This window comes from Agelaius tricolor, unplaced genomic scaffold (assembly GCF_023055355.1).
Source record: "Agelaius tricolor isolate 1412-34295 unplaced genomic scaffold, bAgeTri1.0.p SCAF_13, whole genome shotgun sequence".
Taxonomy (NCBI): Eukaryota; Metazoa; Chordata; class Aves; order Passeriformes; family Icteridae; genus Agelaius; species Agelaius tricolor.
In genome coordinates this window covers 18269822-18290000 of record NW_027269273.1, presented here as the reverse complement: position 1 = coordinate 18290000, position 20179 = coordinate 18269822, and the positions used below count along the sequence as shown (strand labels likewise).

Sequence of the window (20179 nt, the reverse complement as noted above, 5' to 3'; positions counted from 1 at the left end):
CCCAGCTCTGGCACTTGCTCTGTACATGACCCCACACAGCTGCCTGTGTTTCCATGCCCTGTCTCTACAGACTGTTTGGGGCAAGGGCTGGCACACGCTGGTGTTTGCCCAAGGCCTGGCAGGGTGGAGCCCCACTGCCTCCAGGCAATGCCTCTGCTGGGGGCCAGGCAGGGCAGCAGAAGGGGTGGGCATCCTCTGAGGGGACACCCAGCAAGGCCTGTCCTCTGCAAAGGGATGGTGATGCAGCAGATGAAGTGGTTTTTCTGCAAGGACGCAGCATCCTTTCAAAAAGTAGCAAATGCTTTCTATGAGTTATTCAGTTACAGGTTCCAAACTCCCAAACTACACAAATCTCCTGAGAAAATGCAAGTCAGTCAGAGAGGAATCTTGGAGCCACTTCAAACGTTTTGCCAATAATTCATGCAATGAGATTAAAAAAGCCATTTCTTCCTTTGCCAAGTACACAGAGAGCAGAGTGTTCTCTATTGTGTAGGAACATCACAGCATGTAGCATTTGACAAGGAAAGGTCACTGGGGAGGGGCCACAACTCCTTTTTTAAGAGGTTGCTACCGGTGTCCTTTGGAAAAACTGGTTTTACTCTGTAGTAAAGGCCATAATTGGATGCCCAGCTAACTGGGCTGAAATACCTGCCTGTGGTTTAATTCAAAGAACTCTGTTGAAGGGTTCTCTGCTCTCTATCTGACCTGGGCCCAGTTGTTTAGTAGGAAAATCAGCATGGATTTATCATGTGTGAGTACTTCAGTGCTCAACTGCACACTACAGCACAGGAAAAATACCAGGAAGCAGAAATGAGCTGAGAGCAGAAGATTGGATTCAAAGAAATCTCAGGGCATAATATTCCTGATTTCCCCACACTTCAAGGGACATATAGCAGCTTTTTCAAGGGACTAAGAAAGCTGCTTGGATCTAGCCCTTAGTCTGATGCCATAGTACAAGGAAAGAGCAAAATAGGAGCCTCAAGAAAATGGCCTCAAATCTACTCATGCTTCCCAAATTACTTCTTCTCTTGCACTGACAGGTGGATGAGGAACAAATTCTAGCCATGCTAGTCTTCACTAGATGATCTATCACTTTCCTCATTCTCTTACACAACAGTTGTGGCCCCACAAAAATCCAGGCACAGCAAACAGACAGGCTGCTACAAGATGCAACAGGAAGGTGTTCTCTGGAAATGCTCAGAAAACCTCTGAAAACTGTTTGCTGAATCTAGTGTCAAGATATAGGATGGAACAGGAGACTTCAAAATGCTGTTAGAAATTTTTGGCAAAAAGCCACTGGTGTAAGCACAGCTCCTGAGACAACACAAAAAAAACATAGATCCAAAATCCCCTCCCACTGTAATAAATTGGAGCCATTTCATCATTACCGATTTCATTGTGTCATTATCAATTTATCCCATGTAAAGTGAGAGATGACCCTCAGCCCCCAGGGAATTTAGAAAATCCTACAGGAGTAAGAGGAGGAGCAAATCAGGGGGCTCTGAAAATACCACTAGAATCTGTCTGCAGAATTCCCTCGACAATCTCAGACACAGACCATCCTCACAGTGAGACACAATAGCAGGACAAAGCCAGGCAGCAGGGCTATTAGAGGATCTGTGGATGTAAGAATGCAGGAAATACCAGGCTGTCCAGCCAGTGGTCTGTCTAAGCCCATAACCTGTCTCCAACAGTGACTGTAATTCAGAAAAAAACCCACACTCTGCAAGAGGTAATTATAAAACAAGGTACAAGTAACAAGATTTTCATGCAACTTCCTCCCAAGCACTGGCAGTTTCCAGCTGGCTCCCCCACAGAGCAAATCCTATCCCAGAGCTGATCTTACCTTTATAATTCAGGATTTCCTCATGATCTGCCTGAAACAGCCCATCTCTTTTTGCATCTTTCCAAGATCACAGCCTCATCAAATCATTGTGCTACAGAGTTTCATCACTAAGAGTGCATTGGGCTGAAATAAAAAACAAAAAAGTATTTTTTCTACCAGTGGTGAGCTACTGCTAATTCAATTTCAGTGGCTGCCAATCACTGGTTTCTAGAAAGGGGCATGAAAGGCTACTTGTTTTGTTACCAAGCAGACAGAAGGCATTCTGGTAGTTGTTAAAGAGTTTCTAGGAAATGGCAGGAAAATTAGAAACCCCTATAGCAGTAGCAGGATGACTTCCATTTGTGTGTGTCTGTGGAGGGACAGCCTGGTGACTGCAGTTGACAGTAGACCCCCTGGCATGTAGGGAAGGCCTGTTTGCTTCATAGCTGTGAGCACAATTAATGCATGGAATTCATTCTCACTTGTGAACCTAATGAGCTGGGCTAATGCAGGGGTGTCAGTAAATCCCACCAACTTTCCTGATAGTTACAAAAAAGCCAATTCTTCACCTGAATCAGTGCAGCTTGCACAAGTCCTGTTTGCACCAACATCTGAGCATCCTGCCCACTGCAACTCACACCGTTTCATCGTGGGATGTTATGGAAATTACCAGTGGAAATACTCATGATTGTATTGTGGGAGGTGACTGATTCCTGGGAGACAGAAAACAGATCCCCCATTAAAAATTATTATTTTCACCTTCATGAGGAACTTTCTTAAGATGCACTGCAGTGAAAGAAGACACTGCAGGACCATTCATAAAATCTGTAATCTGATGTCCAATTTCTAAAAGTACATGGTGGCAAAGTCTCCCATGAAGCTAATGAAATTTTAATGTTTATGGCATGTACTTGTCACTGCTGGCCAGCAAATTCTAAAGGCAAAACACACCTAGAATTCCAGAATTTCACTTGATGGCAAAATTTTTAAAAGCTCCAACAATAGTTTGTGATATGCTACAAAATGGCAAAAGGATAAGACCTGGTGGAGGGATTATGAAGTGGAGAGTGGATGAAAAAAGCCTGCAGAACTACAAAGGACCTCTCTTTTTTTTATCTGTGGATATTGTGTATTGTGGGACCTGCAGTGCACATAGGGAAGGACTTGCAGGACTCTTGGAAGATACCATTTATTATTCAGCTGGAAACACAGTTAACACCAGTGGGATTTGGTCTCCCTCATAAATGTGAACAATTTTTACTTAGAGCAGTCAAGTGACCAAGGGCTCCTTCAGCATGTGGGACTACAGAGTACAGTTTTAAGCAGTTTTATTAACTTTAGTTTAAATCACTTCCAGTACTGATCCCCCTAAAGATCAAAGCTGCTCCATCATTTATACCTGGCAGGCAGTAAAATCCTTACGTAAATCTGTAAGTCCCCTTGTTAAGTTTAACATTCATCACTTAACACCACTTAGCAGCCAACCAGGGAAGAGTGTGCCTGCCAGGCCCAGCCAGTCCCATCTGCATCTTTTGCAGCAAGGATCCAAGGAGTCAAAAAGGAGGCAAAGGCTTTGTCTGATATCTGCTCCTGCGAAAGACACAGATGGGAGACGGCCCTTGGAGAGCACATCTCTGCTCCCCAATTCATCTGTGCCCCCACAGTAGCTATGTCTGAATTCCTTAAGTTACCAGGAAATCTCAGAGAGCTACAGAAAACATTTTGTGCCTAATGATGCCTTCTTGGACCACAGTGTCATCAGACACTACCATGTCCTGCTAATGAGCTTCTCTCTGTGCAGTGTGGAGCTGCACAGAACTGAACTCTCCCCATAGGATGGCACGGCATGAACTGGCAGATTAAACTTTCCACTGGACCAGGGACAGTTGCAAGGCACTGGGATGGCATCCAACTTCAGCTAAGTGGAGTAGGGATTGAGAACATGAATTTATAACCAGCAACCATCAATGAGGCGTAGGGAGCCATGTGTACAGCATACACTTGGGGAGGAAGACTGGGGACTAGGAAAGAGTTGATTTCACCTAATGTAGGGCAGACAGGACATAAAAGGCCATATCCATCCACTAGAAAATAGTGTAGGAAAATACTACACTAGAGGCAAGATCGTCATGGCTTAAAGAAAAAAGCCCAAAACCAGTCAGAAAATACTAATACTTGAAAGCAATGCTTCCCCTCCTTGGATTTAGAAAATGCATCTTGTTAAGCCAAGGATGTTCAGAAGGAGATCCAGCAGCCATAGGCAGGGACTGGAGTAGCAATAACGTAAATGGTCCATCCCTAAGAGATGGCAAGTCTGGAATGCAAACTGTGAGAGAGAGAGCAATGAAAGACAGTGATCTTTAGAGAGTGTAGTAGCAGGAACTACACAAGATAACAAGAGAAAACTATAAGATGGAGAGATGGATACCATTCAGAAGAAAGCTGCAGCTACCTCACACAACAGTTTCCAGTCCACTTGGACTGATACAAGTGTAGAGTCTCTGCTATGCAATGAGCCAAGCCTTTTTATTTGGGAAACACTTTTTCTTGAAGTTCCCTCTTCTTTTTATGTCTCACTTTGCCTTCCTTCCTCTCTGCCACTCCCTGCCTCCCTCCAGGCAGAGATATGTTTCTCTCAGCTGCTTCTGCGCCTGTGACTTTACTGCATGGGGGAAGTCAGTCCGGAAGGTCACCTCTTTCATCAAGTATTCTATTTGCATCCAAAATTGTATGTACATGAAAAATGTGGTCGTGTGTTGCACCTAGCTGCAGACGCAGATGAAATTCTGTGGAAAGCCTGATGCACACTAACCTTTGCAGATGGTGCAGCTATTGCTGAAAAATGGATTGCTTAATAAAGCATATCATCCGACATATTTGCTGCTTGGCTAGCCAAATAGAAGTTGTTTTTTGCACAAATTTCCTTGTCAAATTTGTCAATGTTCATGTCATTTTTGCTTTAGGTCACAGAGCAAGGTGCAAATTCTTGGCATCTTTACTAGTTGCAAGCCAATTTTGGCTATTTCTAACAATGAAGTGAATTTCTCTGAGGATAAGATACTCGCTTTATGGGGAGGAAAGGAAAACTGCAGGAAGCGGATAATTTTTTTTCTGGGATTTTTTTTTGTTCCTTTCTGTTTTCTTTTTTTCTCTTTCCTTCTGAGGGATAATGTTTGCATTCATTTGTGGACCTTGTTAATTCATAGCAGAAAGAGGCCTTTTAGCCTGTTAAATAGTTTATTTTGCTTGACTATTTGGTGCATGATGCACAGAATTTTTTTGCATTGGTGTAGAGAAAATTTATCCCTTTTTGTAGGAAAACTTGGAAGAGAAAAAAAGATCCATTCCTTTGGCATTCTTAAATGTGGAAGTTAGGGGATTCTCCCCTTCCAACCGTCTGCTTGAAGAGTAATGTTTTTAAGTCTCACAATATCTTAGACTTAAAGCAAGATATTTGTGTTGTTTGTTCTTCTACCTGCTCTACATCCTTTGGCTCTGCCTACAGACACATCCTGTTCCCTGCTCAGGTTTTCAAGCCTATTCCCTTCTTCCTGGGTTTCAGATGTTTTTGCCACATGGTGCCTTTACAGACATAGCCACCACAAGCTGCTCTACTCAGAAGCAAAAGTAAAGATTGTCATTTCCATGTTTGCTACGATAACAACTTCAGCAGGGGCAGCTTTTAAAAATGTGCTGTACTGCCACGAGGAAACAGTACCAGCCTCAGGCACTGGGGCACAGTTCACCAGGAGAGCCACAGGGAACATGGGCATGAAAGCAAATATAGAGCATGTGTGAAAGGGCTGGAGCCCCATTCAAGGCTTCCTCCGCACCGAGTCAGGTTGTAGGGAACAGGGTGCTTCTAGGCCTTGAAGATCCCTCAGAAGACCAGACCCTACTCCTTCAGAGGTGCTGCATATGCACTGTTGGCAGCATCCACTTTGGGGTACAGAGCTCTACATCCAGTCATCCACCTCAATATACCACAGTTTATCCAGCCCTCTACAAGGAGAGCTGCAATTTTGGTGTCAGGCATGCTACTTAGTTTGCATTTCCATTTTTGTTCAGTCACTCACTGGATATGGTCTTTTCCATTTACTAGTAACAGATGCATTCCTCTCTGGGCTGTGCTGCAGCAATTACCTTTCTCTTTGGAGGATTCATTTATCCCTTTATTCCCACCCTGTACTAAGTCCTTTGTCAAGCATACCTTTTCCAAAGATGCACCATTTGCCAAGTGCATCCTCCAGTGATCTATTCCTATAAAAAGAGGACTTTGCTGCAGGACATAACCATTTGACATAATCCCATTTGCCCCCCAAGTAAGACCCCCCTCCAAAAAGAACATTCTTCTGCAAGGAACAGTTTGTTTACAAGGTTTGTTTTGTTAGCAGGTGTATTCCCACTAGTAACTTTTCCACTGCACCATTTTTTTTAAAGGTCTTGTTTGGTAGCCAGATAGCCGAGACTGCCTGTGATAAAGCCAGCACAAGTGATTAATAGCAAAGTCTCTGCCATTTTATTATTAATAGCAGTGTGTTGACTCAATTAAATCCAGCCTGCTTTTTTTGGCAGGCGTTCGCAATTATACATATCATTATGGGCTGCAGCCCAAATGCATCCTGGGAGTAGACCAGAACTCCACATTAACTTTTTCTGGCTCGCTCTTTGCAGGTTGGCCACTGTAACATGTGGGCTATAACCAATCCAGGCTGCTTCAGGGATGGCAGAATAGAGGAAGAAGGACAAATGGTGGAGGTGAGGATCACACCTAGAAAGGGCACGCTCCCCTACAGCCATAAACAGCCTGGCAAGGATATCCTGTATCCACCCCTCCACACTGAACCCCATAAACACAATGTAATCTGTCTGGACAGTACCTGTTACCAGCAGGGATGATTTTCCAGCACACTGAGGGGTGTGTTCAGTAGTCCCTTCCAAAACAGACCTGCAAGCAGCTTGGCCTAGCTTGAAGAGGCACTGAACTGAGGTACAACCCTTTATTTTGAGAAAGGCTCCCGTAGATTGTGTTTCCTGGTATGAGAGACTGATCTCCTAGTAAAGCTGGAATACTCTAAATTCAAAGTACCCCAAAGCATGCAATAGGCATATTCTAGTGCTGAACATACTTCCTTCTACCTTTTGAAAAATTCCAACTAGACTGTTGGGAGGAAAGCCAGTCATGGAACTAAGGCATAACACTAGGACCAAGTTAAATTCTCACCACTGCTAATGGGCTCCATGTATGATTCCAAGTGATCCTATATATACAAAGTCCTGGGGCATTTTCTGTAGCCTTCAAACTCAAGAGATCCATGAGTTATTCAGGTCACTCGTTATTTGGGGGCACCAAACTTGGAGTGCCTAAATTGTCAACAGAGATGCACAGACAAGGGTAGGTTAGCTTACCTTGAGTTTTGAAGAGAGCTGGAGTCTGGGGACCCTGAACAGCTGGTGAAATTAAGCCTTATGGTTTTCTCATAGCCTTTTGAGATAGCCTGTCCATAAATAGATGTTCTGTTAATGGGAGAAAGCTCTTTTTGGGTCTGAATCTCACCAGACTGGTACATAAAGCACTTAGCACAAAGATGGTCTGATCTGAGTTGTAGGCCTTGCTGTCACCCAGGTTCAGACATGAAGTGCTAGAGGAATAGCCAGGTCTGGCCCCTTGCAAGAGCAGCATATGTTGATCAGAAGCACTGACCCATCACTGTCCTGTGCAGACTGGGTGGGCTTTATCTTCCTGTAACCTGCTAACCAGAACAGGCAACTGCAGTGATACACTCTAGCATGCATATGGTCTGTGGTATCTTTCACTATGACTGCTGGGTTTTTCTTCCCAAACCCACTGCTCTTTGCAGCTGTAGGTCTGGATTCTTCTCTCCAGTGAAGCCTGGAAATGTCCCACTTTCCTGTAGGCACCAAAGACATCACCCTTCATCCTGTGGTGTTAGAAGAGACCCCAAGAAGCCACATCCGAAGTCCCACAAAAAAGAGTAGGTTCCTGTTTCCCATTACCTGAACACAGGGAGCTTTGCAGCTGAAGGCTCTTTTCAGCTTGTGCTACTTCATCTTTCAGAAGCCCATTAAGACAGGAGGGCACACTATGCTTTCCATCCCAGCTTGGCCTGTCTCCATCCCTGTCGTCCATCTGGTTTATTTGCTGGCATCAGACAATCCACAGCTGTGGGGCTCCTGCTAACCACGGTGGAAGAGTTTAAGTGCTTGGCCTATAATCTCCTCCCAATGCCTACAATGCAGTTCTGGAATTAATTCTGCTGCTGGACAAGGGAGCGCAGAGGAGCTCTGCTGTCTACATTCCCCTGAAGAGCTCTCAGCAGTACAGAGAGGACTTTGTACCCAGCTCCAGGCAGTGATGGAGCTATAGCTGCAGAGTAGCACTGCAGCACTGAATATGGGTAACAGACCACACACAACCCACAGATCTATAGGTCTGACAGATCCACAAGGAAAGTTCCCTCCCCACTCTGTACAGATGCTTAGCTCTAGAAGCTGTCCCAAACAAGGAACAATCCAGTTGGCACCCCAACTGAATTTTCCTTCATGATGGGGGGCATGTATTGCTATTTCTGCAGACCCAGATGGTGGTGGCTTCCCACCATCTCCTCCCTTGCTTCTTCCATCCCAGAGGGTCGATTTGCCAAACCAAGACTAACCTTTGAAAACTCTCACCTGCTTTTCTGAGGACCAAAGTGGAGCTTATGACTAGTGCTTCCCTGAGGAACCTTAGAAACATAAGCAAAGCCACTTGTGACAGCACTGGATTTAACTACCCTCAGTGTGCCTGGGAAAGAACCCAGGGAATTCTGTCAGATAGGATGAGATGCACACATAGCAGTGGGGAAGGGGGGACCAAGAAGATTGATGCAGATATTTGAGGGTTTTGTACAACCTTGCTTTCTTCCCAGAAAAAAAAAGGGGCTGCAGATCCATGGCTATGGCTTGCAGAAGTGTCTGTCCTAGCAGAATGCCTGCTTGACTCATGCCTGTAAGTGTAAGAAAGATGAACATAACTCTGGATGATGGTGTTCAGAAATCTGCTTTAATATAATGCACCTTTCATGGACTAGGTGGACACATCCACAAACTGGCTGGGCAATGTCACTTTCCTTAAAAATACATTAAGAATCAAACATTTGTTCTCTTCTTGTTTCAACAAGAATGTCATTTTGATTTTTAGATAGCACAAAGGAGGGCAATGAAGATGGTGAAGAGTCTAGAGGTGAAGCCACATGAGGAGCAGCTGAGGTCACTTGGTCTGTTCAGCCTGGACAAGAGGAGAGTGAGGACAGACCTCACTGCAGTTACAGCTTCCCCTGAGGGGAAGAGAATGGGCAGACATTGATCTCTGCTCTGGGGTGACAGTGACAGGACCCAAGAGAATGGCCTGAAGTTGTTAGGGGAGGTTTAGGTTGGACATTAGAAAAAGGTTCTTCATGCAGAGGGTGGTCAGGTACTGGAACAGGGTCCCCGGGGAAGTGGTGACAGCACCAGCCTGACAGAATGGGACTGGAGCATTATTCCAGAGAACCCAGCCATGGTTCAGTAGAACAAAGTTTAATTATCTAGAACAAGATCGCATATCCTGTTCTAGAGATTGGACTACTGACTTCCAGTGTGATGTCAGCAGTGCCCTCACTTCAGGGCCTTTTAATTTTAAGGGCAATTCCACAGATTTAGAGAGGTCAAAATTCTGAAGCCCACTGGTAACAAACAAGTGCTTATTACCTCAGTGACTAAGTGTGGTCTCCTCTGAGATTTCCCTTAACCCCAGGATGAGTGACCAAATAGGAGAGGGTGACCTCCTCTCCAGAGAGAGATGATCAGACATTTGTAAGGCTTCTGGCTGTCACCTCAGGACCAGTTAGGGAACTGAGCTGTTATTGCTCCCCTGTTATCAGTTACGGCAGGAGATTCCTTGCCTTGTGGCTGAGACTGCTTTGTACCAATGACTCACAGAACATAACTAAACCATGTAAAATGTCATCCCGTGTTTGCCATTAATAAGCTTTCAATTAATAACACAAATTTCCAAGAATACCCCAAGCTTGAAACTCTGCGCTGTGCTGCCTAGCAGAGCCAATCAGGGCAGTCTCAAAGCCAAGCCTTAATAAAGCAATTTTGCTTTCCAGGAAAGATCCCTCCTTGCTGCTGCAGCTGGAAAACCCCAGCTCATGCACATATGCAGACCATACTACCCCATATGAGAAAAAACATCCTGTTACTCAGAGGATTGCAGGAAAGCTTTCAAACTGAGGTACAAAGCTTTTCTTTTAAATATTGCAAGACCTGATTCTGCTTACTTGCTGATATAAGTTACCCCCTGAGGAACATGGGGTTGATCGGCTGTACTATAAGGAAGACAACTGGACCTGTGTTTAGGAGGACCATAGTCAAAATCAGAGGTACTAATGTGATGCCAGCTGATACCAGTTTTTCCACCACGTGCGCAGTTTTTCAACAATCATTGTGTACACATAAGCTTTTTCCTGTTGTAAGGACAAGTACACAGGAAACCATGGGAAGGTTTAGGCTTGTATTAAATACATATCAACTTTTCTGAAGGTAGATCTAACAAACATGAGGCAGTCTGGCCATGCATAAGTCCCTCACAAAAATAAAGGCAAAGACAAGGCATTGCCACCGACCCAGGCCCTGCACCCTCTGCTACCTGTACACAGCTGACCTAGCTGAAAGAAAATACTTATCTTTCTGGTATGCAAAGCCACTCAGAGAGTCACCAAGGGCACTCTCTTTCACAGGCACACAGAGCAAGACATCTGCCTTATTTCTGCATTATTCGTGCAATTCCTTCCCTGTATCTGCAGTCAGGTACCATCTCTTGTTGTCTGTACACATCTGTGTCCACAACACAGCCTGTTGATACACAGGCAGACAGACAGACAAGCCTCCTCTCTCTCTCTCTCTCTCTCTCTCACACACACCTCTCCCACTCCCAGCAGGAACTCCAGGTATTGAAAGGTAATCCTCCCAGCTCACAGAGCCTGCTGAATGGAATAATTAATTTTCTGATGAGCATGAATATCACGCAAAGGCAGTCACACGGATATGGTGGAATGCTTCCAGCCAATATCCATGCAATCCGGATATTTGGATTCACCCATCCTCAGCCTCTGCTCTCAGCAGTGCTGACGGCAGCAAAGCTGAGCTTGCTGTGCTGATTGGGAAGGCCTCACAGATCTGGCTGGCTGGCCTGGGTGCTAGAAGATAGCTGAGCTGTCGTGCAGAGCCTGCTCCTCCTCACCACCAAAGACAGGGAGACCTTGCCAGCTCCCATTCCTTAACCCACTGCTCCCACAGGAAGCTGGCACCAACTGCCTACCAACACCCAGCCCCTCTCTGGTCTCTGGGGCTGGGGAGAGAATTGCAGGAGCAGCATCAGTCTGCTCAAACCTAACAGTCCTGTCCAGTGGTGAATTAAGGGCAAATCCCTGATGAAAGGACACTAATTCTCCAGGCTACAGATCAAACTTCTCTCACCCATAATCTCCACTCATCCTTAAGTCAATTCGTTCTCTTCTGTTTTACAGTTCAGGGTTAAAAATGCTTGTGGAGAACAAGAGCAGCTGAAGACACTAATTCTAGGGAATAGAGGAAAAGGAAGCTAAAATAAAAACAGAGGATGTGAGGCAGAACAGTATTTTAGACAGTGGTTCAAACTGCACCCAAACCCAGCGGATTCGCAGGTACAGAGCTGTGATACTACTAGAAACGAAGATATAGAGCTATTTGCTTCTGTGCAAATGTTCAGACAGTGTTGCTTCAGCATAATTGACCAGTCTAGACAAACAGAAATAATGAGCTTTCCATGCTGGACATGTGAGAACCATTCCCAGCTCTGTCTTCAGCTTTGCGCATGTTCAGGGACATCTGTTCCACAGCTGTAAGATTAACGCAGAAATACTTGGCTTGACTGTTTTGCCTGTAAGCTCAGATCAAGCTCATCAAGACCTGTGGTCAAGACAGAGATCAAGACAGTGCAAGTTGCCATATAAATCAAAGGATCCCTTCCTGCAGTAGCAAAAGCACAAGCATGTATGGCTAGAGACTTGCAGGCATGGTTGTTGCACATTGCATGTGTATCTATGCTCCTTGCATGGTGCCACACCACATCAGCAGTCTCTGCACATATCCCACCTCTTAAGTGCTTTTATCTTGGAATTCCCATCAGGGAAGAAAAAAGCTGGCACAACTCTTTCCAGAAACTTAACTGTATAGTCATAGATGGGAATTTGCTGAGGATTTTCACAAGAGTTGAAGTCTGAGCTAAACTTCAATGTGATAAAACCAACTTTCCGTTGTGTAGGTTTGGGTTTTATCAACCTTGTGGCTTTGATCCTTCCCAGTACACTTGGCTCTTTGAATTTTTTCATCCACAGTCATGATGCTTAGAAATAGGGCTGGGAACTGGCAAGTCTAACACTTCTTTGTAGGTATGACAAATCTTCTAATCTTCTCCTGATTTTTCTCTAAGAGGAGATAGGAGAAGAACCTCAGGGAATTATCTTACTGTAAAATTGAGGCTTACAAGTAAAAGCAGAGTCATGAAATGAAAAACTAAAGGTCCTTAGTCATGTTGGACTTGCTTTTTCAGCTCCCAGGGTTGTTACCCATCCACAAGAGCTCAGTATGTCACTATTTATATTTGCTAATAGATCCCACAAAAGAGAGAAAGGATTGTTTGTTATGTAAGTCATTGCCCCAGTCCAGAGTACACTGGGAAATTCCCAATGATATATACAATACAGAAGCAAACAATGACATCCAAATATCTGCCTAGTAAAAGATACATCTAGCTTTTCAAAGGATGGCATACCAAAGTGATGAGGAATTAGTCAAAACCCTGGAGTAGATATGGGTTCAAATTCCACTCTCCTCATGCTAACAAAATTTCCCAGCCTTGTGTGGATGGGCTTGTTCTTCCCAAGACACTGGGATTAAAAAAAACCCAACAAAACAAACAAACAAACAAAAAAAAAACCAAGCAAGAAAACAAATGAACAAACAAACAAACACACACCCACACAAAAAAAGGAGAAAAAAACCCCACCAATTAAACAAACCCCACAAAGGTGGAGTTTTCAAGCATACCAAAAAGACTTAGGAGTGCAAGTCAGTCAGATGGGTGCTTCTAAGTCCCTCCACTGCTTTGGAAGACTTCCAGCCCTAGGAGTAAAATAAAAGGCCAGGGATATATATGGCTGGTAGACTAATGAAGCTTAATTTTATCCAGCTTCTATTTGTTCTTTGGTTTCGCTTCAGAGCATTGATTTCACATTCCTGCACCTTTTACATATGCATATATATTTCATAAATAGGCAAATGTATATACACAGACCTGAGCATGGGAGTATGTTTATACGTGTAAAGCAACTGGGTATTTACAAGCTGTTTCTAAGGTTATAATATCCATTGCTATTATGAACTGCTTCATTAACCTGTCAATCAGATAGCTTTCTCCCTTTCAGCCCTCTCCTGTGTTACTCTGTGTGTTGGAAGTGAAGCATGTGTGTTTGTGTCAAGTGTATTATTTCAGACAGTACAGACACACAGACACACATGGACGCACGCCCAGAAATTAATATGGTTTCATTGCTGCCTCCCCAGAAGCCTGGCTCTGGCTGACCCTCTGGACTCTGCTAGCCATGGAGATGCCTCATGCAGTCATTTATCACCCAGGCCCTGGCCAGTGGCACTGGGCTCCTGGCGTGTCATCCCCAGGCAGCCTGGTTGCCGTGCAGGAGGAGGGGCATGTCTGCAGCGTGGTTGCAGTTTGGAAGCACTGCTGATGGACTAGTCCCCAATAAACCCCCCAAAAGTGCTGATGTGCTGAAAGCAGCTGACACTGATGGATCTGCTCTCATCTTGCCTTTCAGTCGGCTGCAAGAGAGAAGAGAGAGAGGAAGAGAAACAAAGGCAGAGATTAACTCTTTTGTCACAGAGCTCTGCAGTTTTACAAGGCAAGATAAAGCTGCTGTCCAGGTTGGGTGCAGATGGGACCAGCTCAGCACAGTCTGTCTGATTCTCTATGGACTCCAATAGGGGAAAAAACAGCCTGAACTGCACAATGATTTACTGGCAGGGCCCGTGCTGCCTAACTGTGCCTTATAACTTTCCTTGCAGTTGCAACCACAGCCAGGGAGACCAGCAGGGATGCCTGGACATGGTCCTGGGCAGCTGGCTCTGTGTGGCCCTGCCTGAGCAGGAGGCCTGGACAAGATGACCTCCAGAGGTCCCTTCCTACCTCAACCATTCTGTAATTCTGTGATTGTCCCAGACCTGCACACCAGCTATTAAATCAACACTGCTTGCACCAACACTGCTTTAAGCACCACACAGCAGCATCGAGTCCTCCCAGTGCTGACTCCTGAGATGAGACACAAGCTGCTCAGCCAGCAAGGCACACTCCTGTGGGTGCAAGCTCAATAAACACAAATGTCCAGGGGGATTAGTACACCCCTGTGTATGAAATCATGGGGTGAATTTGTCTGTGATGCCAGGCATCAGAATCCCCAGATCAAATCTCAAACTGCCGCTTGTGATACTCCTCACTAGAGCCAGTCAGGATGTTTTAATATAATTTCATTTAATCAAACCAGGTTTTTCCCAAATTGAGTTGTCTGGGGAATTGGATCAATTTGGCTTAAGTTTTTCTCAAGAATACCTTGGTTCCAAGGGGCTCAGATATGAACCTCCAGTCTGCATTGTTATGTCATTCAACTGCACAAGAAGAATTTGGAAGGTTTCCTTCTCCTCTCACTTTGCTAGAAACTTCAGCAGCTGCTGAGGAGCAGGACTTCAAGCTTCCAGATCTCCTCTCTGAAGGACTAGCAATGTATCCCCATGGATGTGTCCCCATCCAGTCACATACAGAGTTCAATGCAAATACGGTCAGAGATTTACCCAACTCTTTCAATGCCTTTGCACAGTTGTGTTTAACACTGACAATGTCACAGGTACAACAGGACCCCAAATTCTCACATGCCCAGCTTGAGGGCCAAATGTCCTCAGAAAGGCAGACTGTGCTACATTTAGCCTAAGCACACAAGGAGGCACAGTTAACAATACTAATAGCAAGAGGGTAACAACAATAATACTGATGCTAATTCTTATTAATAAAAATGTTAACAACATTCTTGTTGTTAACAAGATGTAAAATGTCATTTTATTTGTAATCTCAATTGTCATTGATTTGAAGAGAGGAGGTAGGATCTTTTTCTAGGTAATTCTAAAAACATATTCCTAAACCCATATTGAAAACTTGATCATTTTCCAGTTTCAAGAGAAAATTCCAAATAGCATATTTGAAAAACAAAGTTCATATTTTTAAACAAGAAAAAGAAAGACACCTTGTCATGAGAGAACCATTTTACAACTGGGAACAGTGCTCTAACTCTGCACAGCACCAATTCTCTCCTGGATTTTTTCAAGCCTGGTTTATCATGCATTTGTATGGTACAGTTCACAAGTGTTCCCAGGTAAGCCAGCCACCAGGTGAAGTATAAATTACCATCAATAAAGGCAAGAGCCAGCCCCTGCTGAACATTAGGGTTGTTCCAGAGTTTTTGTCAAGACTGGGGGTCTTCTAGTGCTGAGCCCTATGCAGCTTTACAAACACGTAGAGAGGCTGTCAGATCTGCAACCCACCATCATAAAGCATATCAGTAAAGACAAGTACATTACACTTGGACATGGACACACTCCAAAACACAGGCACATCACCCCAGCACAAACTCCTGCTCTCACGTACACTCTGCTGAACATGCAATCCTTTCTGAAATACAAACAAGATCTCCAAGTCAACAAATGGAAAATGTGGGGCTGGGGGGAAGAATCTTGAGATTTACCTTTTTTTTTCTTTTTACTTACTTTACTTTTTTTTACTTTTTTTACTTTTCCTAGAGAAAAAAAGGCCTTTTAAAATAAATTAATAGTACATGCGATGTTTCCTGAGGAAATCCTGATGTGTTTTTTGCCACATCATTTCAGTTTTTGTCTATTGCCCCCATTTACTTTTAATGAAAAACAGTAAAAGCTAAGTCAGACTCCCAGACTCTAAACTTAGCTTGCAGAATACTTTTCCTGTCCAGAGGATGATTTAAAATGCAACCTGAAGTAGAGATCAGTTCTAAAGTCTTAAAACAACTTTGAAATGTAAAAGTTTTCCACCACACACAAATAACAATAATAATGTCACCATGCCAAATGCAGACAGTCTTGGAAACAAACCCACCAAGGTATTATCGATCATCTCTTCACATGTCCTTAATAAAATCTTGGTCTAAAATCTATCCACAATATGCCATCTGCCATACACTGAGATGAAATATGATGTGTGCTCTTGGCATCTAACACTCTGATGAACCATTTGTGAAATCTCTGCAGAATTTCACATTCTCAGTAGCACACTTTTCTAGAGAACTGATTTTCAACTTTAATTTTATCTGTGTGCCCCTAAAAAATACATATCTGTCTCTGAAGGGCCTAAAAGACAATCTATAGATTGTTATATAGCTGGTTTGAACTTGCCTTTCTCAGTAACTTTTGCAGACTCACTTAGGAACAGATCAAATTCCCCAAGGAATTCTGTGAACCCTGCAACCAAGATTTGGTGCTTTAGGGAAGAGCTACATGGACTGCCTAAATTGAGGTCATGGAGGCTTCCAGTGCCAGGGTTAGCCAGCTCCTGGCTGTAAACACCTCTGAGCAAAACCTGTCTTCCTCTCCATCTCAGAGCGCTGACAGGTGCTGAGAGATGCTTAAGCCGGACACTTGAGCAAGCGCCTGCTTTCAAGCACCTGAGGAGTGCTGGTGGGATTGCTCATATGCTGCAGGGCAAGCACGTGCACAGGCTGTGGAGAAGGGAAGTCTTTGGCAGGTGCCTCAAAGCTGCTCCTGCCAGTGAGCGCTGCCCAGGCACCAGAGTTCTGGGTCCAAGGAGTGCATCCAGGCAGGAGAGGACTCAGCTTCCCAGCCCATGCACCCACCTCAGTGCCCTCCACTCCCAGTGAGTCCACAAGGGCCCATTTATTCTAAGATATGAAATTTGTGTTGTTTCTTTATTGTTCTTTAATGAAACCCTGTTTATTCTAGGCTTTTAATTCTTTCCATCTATTATGTTTAGACAACTCATTAACAATCATTTGTTATCATTAGACTTCAATTTTAAGCTACTTTTCCCAGAGGAGGCAAGGCAGTACTTTTAAACATATTTGCATCATAAACAATTTCTGGGCCTCTTGTGCCATCTATTACCCCAGCCTTTCCTCCCTTCTTACTTGTGCTGGAAGGTGCTGAAAGAGCCTTTGCAAGATTTTGGCTGAGTCCAGGGTAATTTGTGTTTCCCCCAGTCCTGGAGCCATGGAGGGTTTTGCATTAGGACAGCAACCCAGTGCATTAATAGCAAACTCTTGAAATCCTAGGTCATGTAATGGTGAGCTGTTCCTTCCACTGGGATTAATGACTACATGCTGCAGCTGAATTCATTAGGGCCTGCTAAAGATAGCATGCTAGCCTGGGATAATGCGTGGGCCTCATTCTGCTCATTTATGGTTGTTCAGCTCCAGTGGATTTAGTGAAGTCATTCCTGATTTGCAGCAGGGTCCCTCGTGTGCATGCTAGATAAGCACTACGTCACACTTTGCATTCATTGACAGGTCCCAGCAGGGAAAAATCTGATCCCTGTTATGTTGGTTAAATCCAGATCAACATTCACTGAGGCTGCAAGGCATCCTTTGGATATGAGGTAGCATCAGCATGCATGGAGTATGGCCTGCATGATGCAATTTGCTCTGGTAGAAGGGAAGTCCCTTTAGTTGCATAGAAAGCAGGAAAACAGTCACTGTTCTCCTCATGGTTTTCCTAAGTTTTGCTTGGCACTATATTCATCACATACTGGTGTCATAGTTTGACATGGGAGGAATTTAGGGAAGAGATGCAAAGCCACAGAATGATCCAAAACCACTAAAACTGGTCAGCACCAACCTTGACCAGTAAAAGCAGAAGAAAAGAGAAATCACTAAGCTGGCATCTTTTAAGGTATGTTTTGATCTCCAAAATCTCGTTCCAAATTATGCTCAAAAAATGCTGGATGAGGCAGCCATGTCTCCTGTTTCCCACATCCCTGTGAGCAAGCCAATGACACATCTGTTCAGAAGAGGTTTAGCTCTTATTAGTAGCATTGCTAGATCATCTCTGTCAGTGCCAAGCCTTGTGCTGGTGCTAATGCATTGTCATTGTCTTGATGCCCTGGTTTTTAAAGTTCATCTGGTGGTGCTACCCCAGGCCCAGTAACATGACAGGAATGCACATTTTGGAGCTGCCGTGTTTCACTACTGCCCCTGCACCCTTGAATGGCAGTCAAAAAACCAAATCCGCTGTTCAAAGGCCTCAGTTCTGCATGGCTCAAAGCTTGTGCTCAGCTTTAGAGACTTGGAGGCGTTTCATTCACAGGCATTTCACTTGTCCAACAGCCCTTTCACACCACCAAGTGCAAAGGAGATATTACATGCAGCCAAATTTTGCTGGCTAGAGCACACACACAAGAGAATAGCAAGCTGGACCACCACACCTATTACAGCTTTCCATATGGATGCTTGCAGTTTATAAGAAGATGAAAAAACTTCTTACATATTATTGTGGACTGTTCATGATGTTTTTATACCTCCAATGAACTCTACTGCCTCTACAGTGCTAGTGATCATGATGATCCTTGCTGCAAGGCTCTACCCTGCATTTTAAGTAAATTCATGTAATTTTCTATCCTTCCTTTGTTATTCTGATCCAATTAAAGTCACTGCAGCTAAGTGAAAAGTCATGATTGGCTAATTGGATTTGGGAAAGCAGAACACCCATCAGGAGCCAGGTTTAATTTAGGTTTCCTCAAAATTTTTAAGGCCACTGGTAGGCTAGAAGAGGCAGCTACACACTTGGCTGGCTGTGGCTTGGAGAAAAGGGATTAACTGTTTGCTGAGTGAGCTCTCTGCTGCCTTGTGTCCATGGAGCTCTTCAATTCCAATGCCTGTTTCAGAGTCTTTTTTTTATCCAATGCAATGGTCCTTTCTATATGTCTCCCATGCCCCTCTGAATCTCTTGTCCCCTGTCTCATCCTGCACCAGTCACCATCTCTCGTGATTACTCCACACGTCAGTGCAGTCCCCTCCCCAAAAATGTGCCTCCCATGGTCCTGAGGGGCACTGCTGTGCAAGACATGTTCGTGACTGGACCTGCACTCCTGGATGTGGTGTGGGACATAAACTTCTCTGAAGTCAAGTGGAAGTTTTACCAGTAAGGTTGAAGGGGTTCAACACATGGAGAGCTCTAAATACTTCTCCAAACATCAACTGGCCAACTCCTTCCAGCTGCCCTGGATGTAGACCCCCTGGGATTCCAATCACACAGTGAGATTAGTACAATAAAAGATCCATTTTCATGAACAATTATAAGTGACCAGAAGCTTATCTGTGATATTTCCAACATAAGCCATTAAAAAATGGTGTGCCATATCTGCTAAAACCAGAAGTTTCACTGAAATTCATTAAAACAATTAATCATATCATAGATTCTGAATACCTTCTGACTTTTAGGCTTCTAATAAATTCTTAGGCTATTTATTCTGATTTAATGCTCACCTTGGGCACAGAAACATTGAAAAGATAACAAACTGAACGGACAACTGATATTGTCATATGGTTTTTTGTTTGTGATTTTTTTTGTTTTGCTTGTTTGTGCTTTTTGGTTTTTGTTTTGTTTTTTGGGGTTTGGTTGGTTGGTTGGTTGGTTGGTTGGTTGGTTGGTTTTTTGTGCTTTTTTTGGATTTTTTTTTAAGGAGTCATTATTTTTATTTTGGTTGTCAACTGCAGTGGAAATATCCCTGTTCCACTATTTCTAACCTCCCTAAGGATTTTTCAGGCCCAATTTTAACTGAGACCTTTTTGCAAGTCTGGCCCTTCCCCCCAATAGTGTTGCTACTGAAAAAAAAAGTTGTTTTTACACAAATGCCTAACACTTGTTTCTTTCCCTATGGTCTTGTCAATACTGGACCATGAGCTAGAAGTTGCCAGGACCTGAGTTCCCAGTGCCTCCAGATCTTGGCATTGACTGCCTTTCAGAATCTGGCCCCTGAGGCTTTGCAGTTGGCTCATGAAAAGAAAAAGGGCCCCTCCTTAAAATCACAGTCCGTGCAAGTTTGTGTCTTCCATGAAAATTAACATGCTGGACAGCAGATGGGACAAACACATGCTAGAGGCCAGATCCTTATGCTGGTTACACCAAGATCATCTGCAAACTTGAGGGAACAAGGACAAACAACAG

The 20179-nt window shown here is 44.0% G+C and overlaps 1 long non-coding RNA gene across 1 annotated transcript in view; it reads right to left on the bottom strand.

The window, feature by feature from the left end:
• Positions 1-1945, bottom strand: part of LOC139595315 (uncharacterized) — a 3155-nt gene extending 1210 nt beyond the window's left edge. The window contains exon 1 of the long non-coding RNA XR_011681003.1: positions 1847-1945. This is a non-coding gene — a long non-coding RNA (uncharacterized lncRNA). The remainder of the gene's footprint in view (positions 1-1846) is intronic.
• Between the last annotated feature and the right edge of the window lie 18234 nt (positions 1946-20179).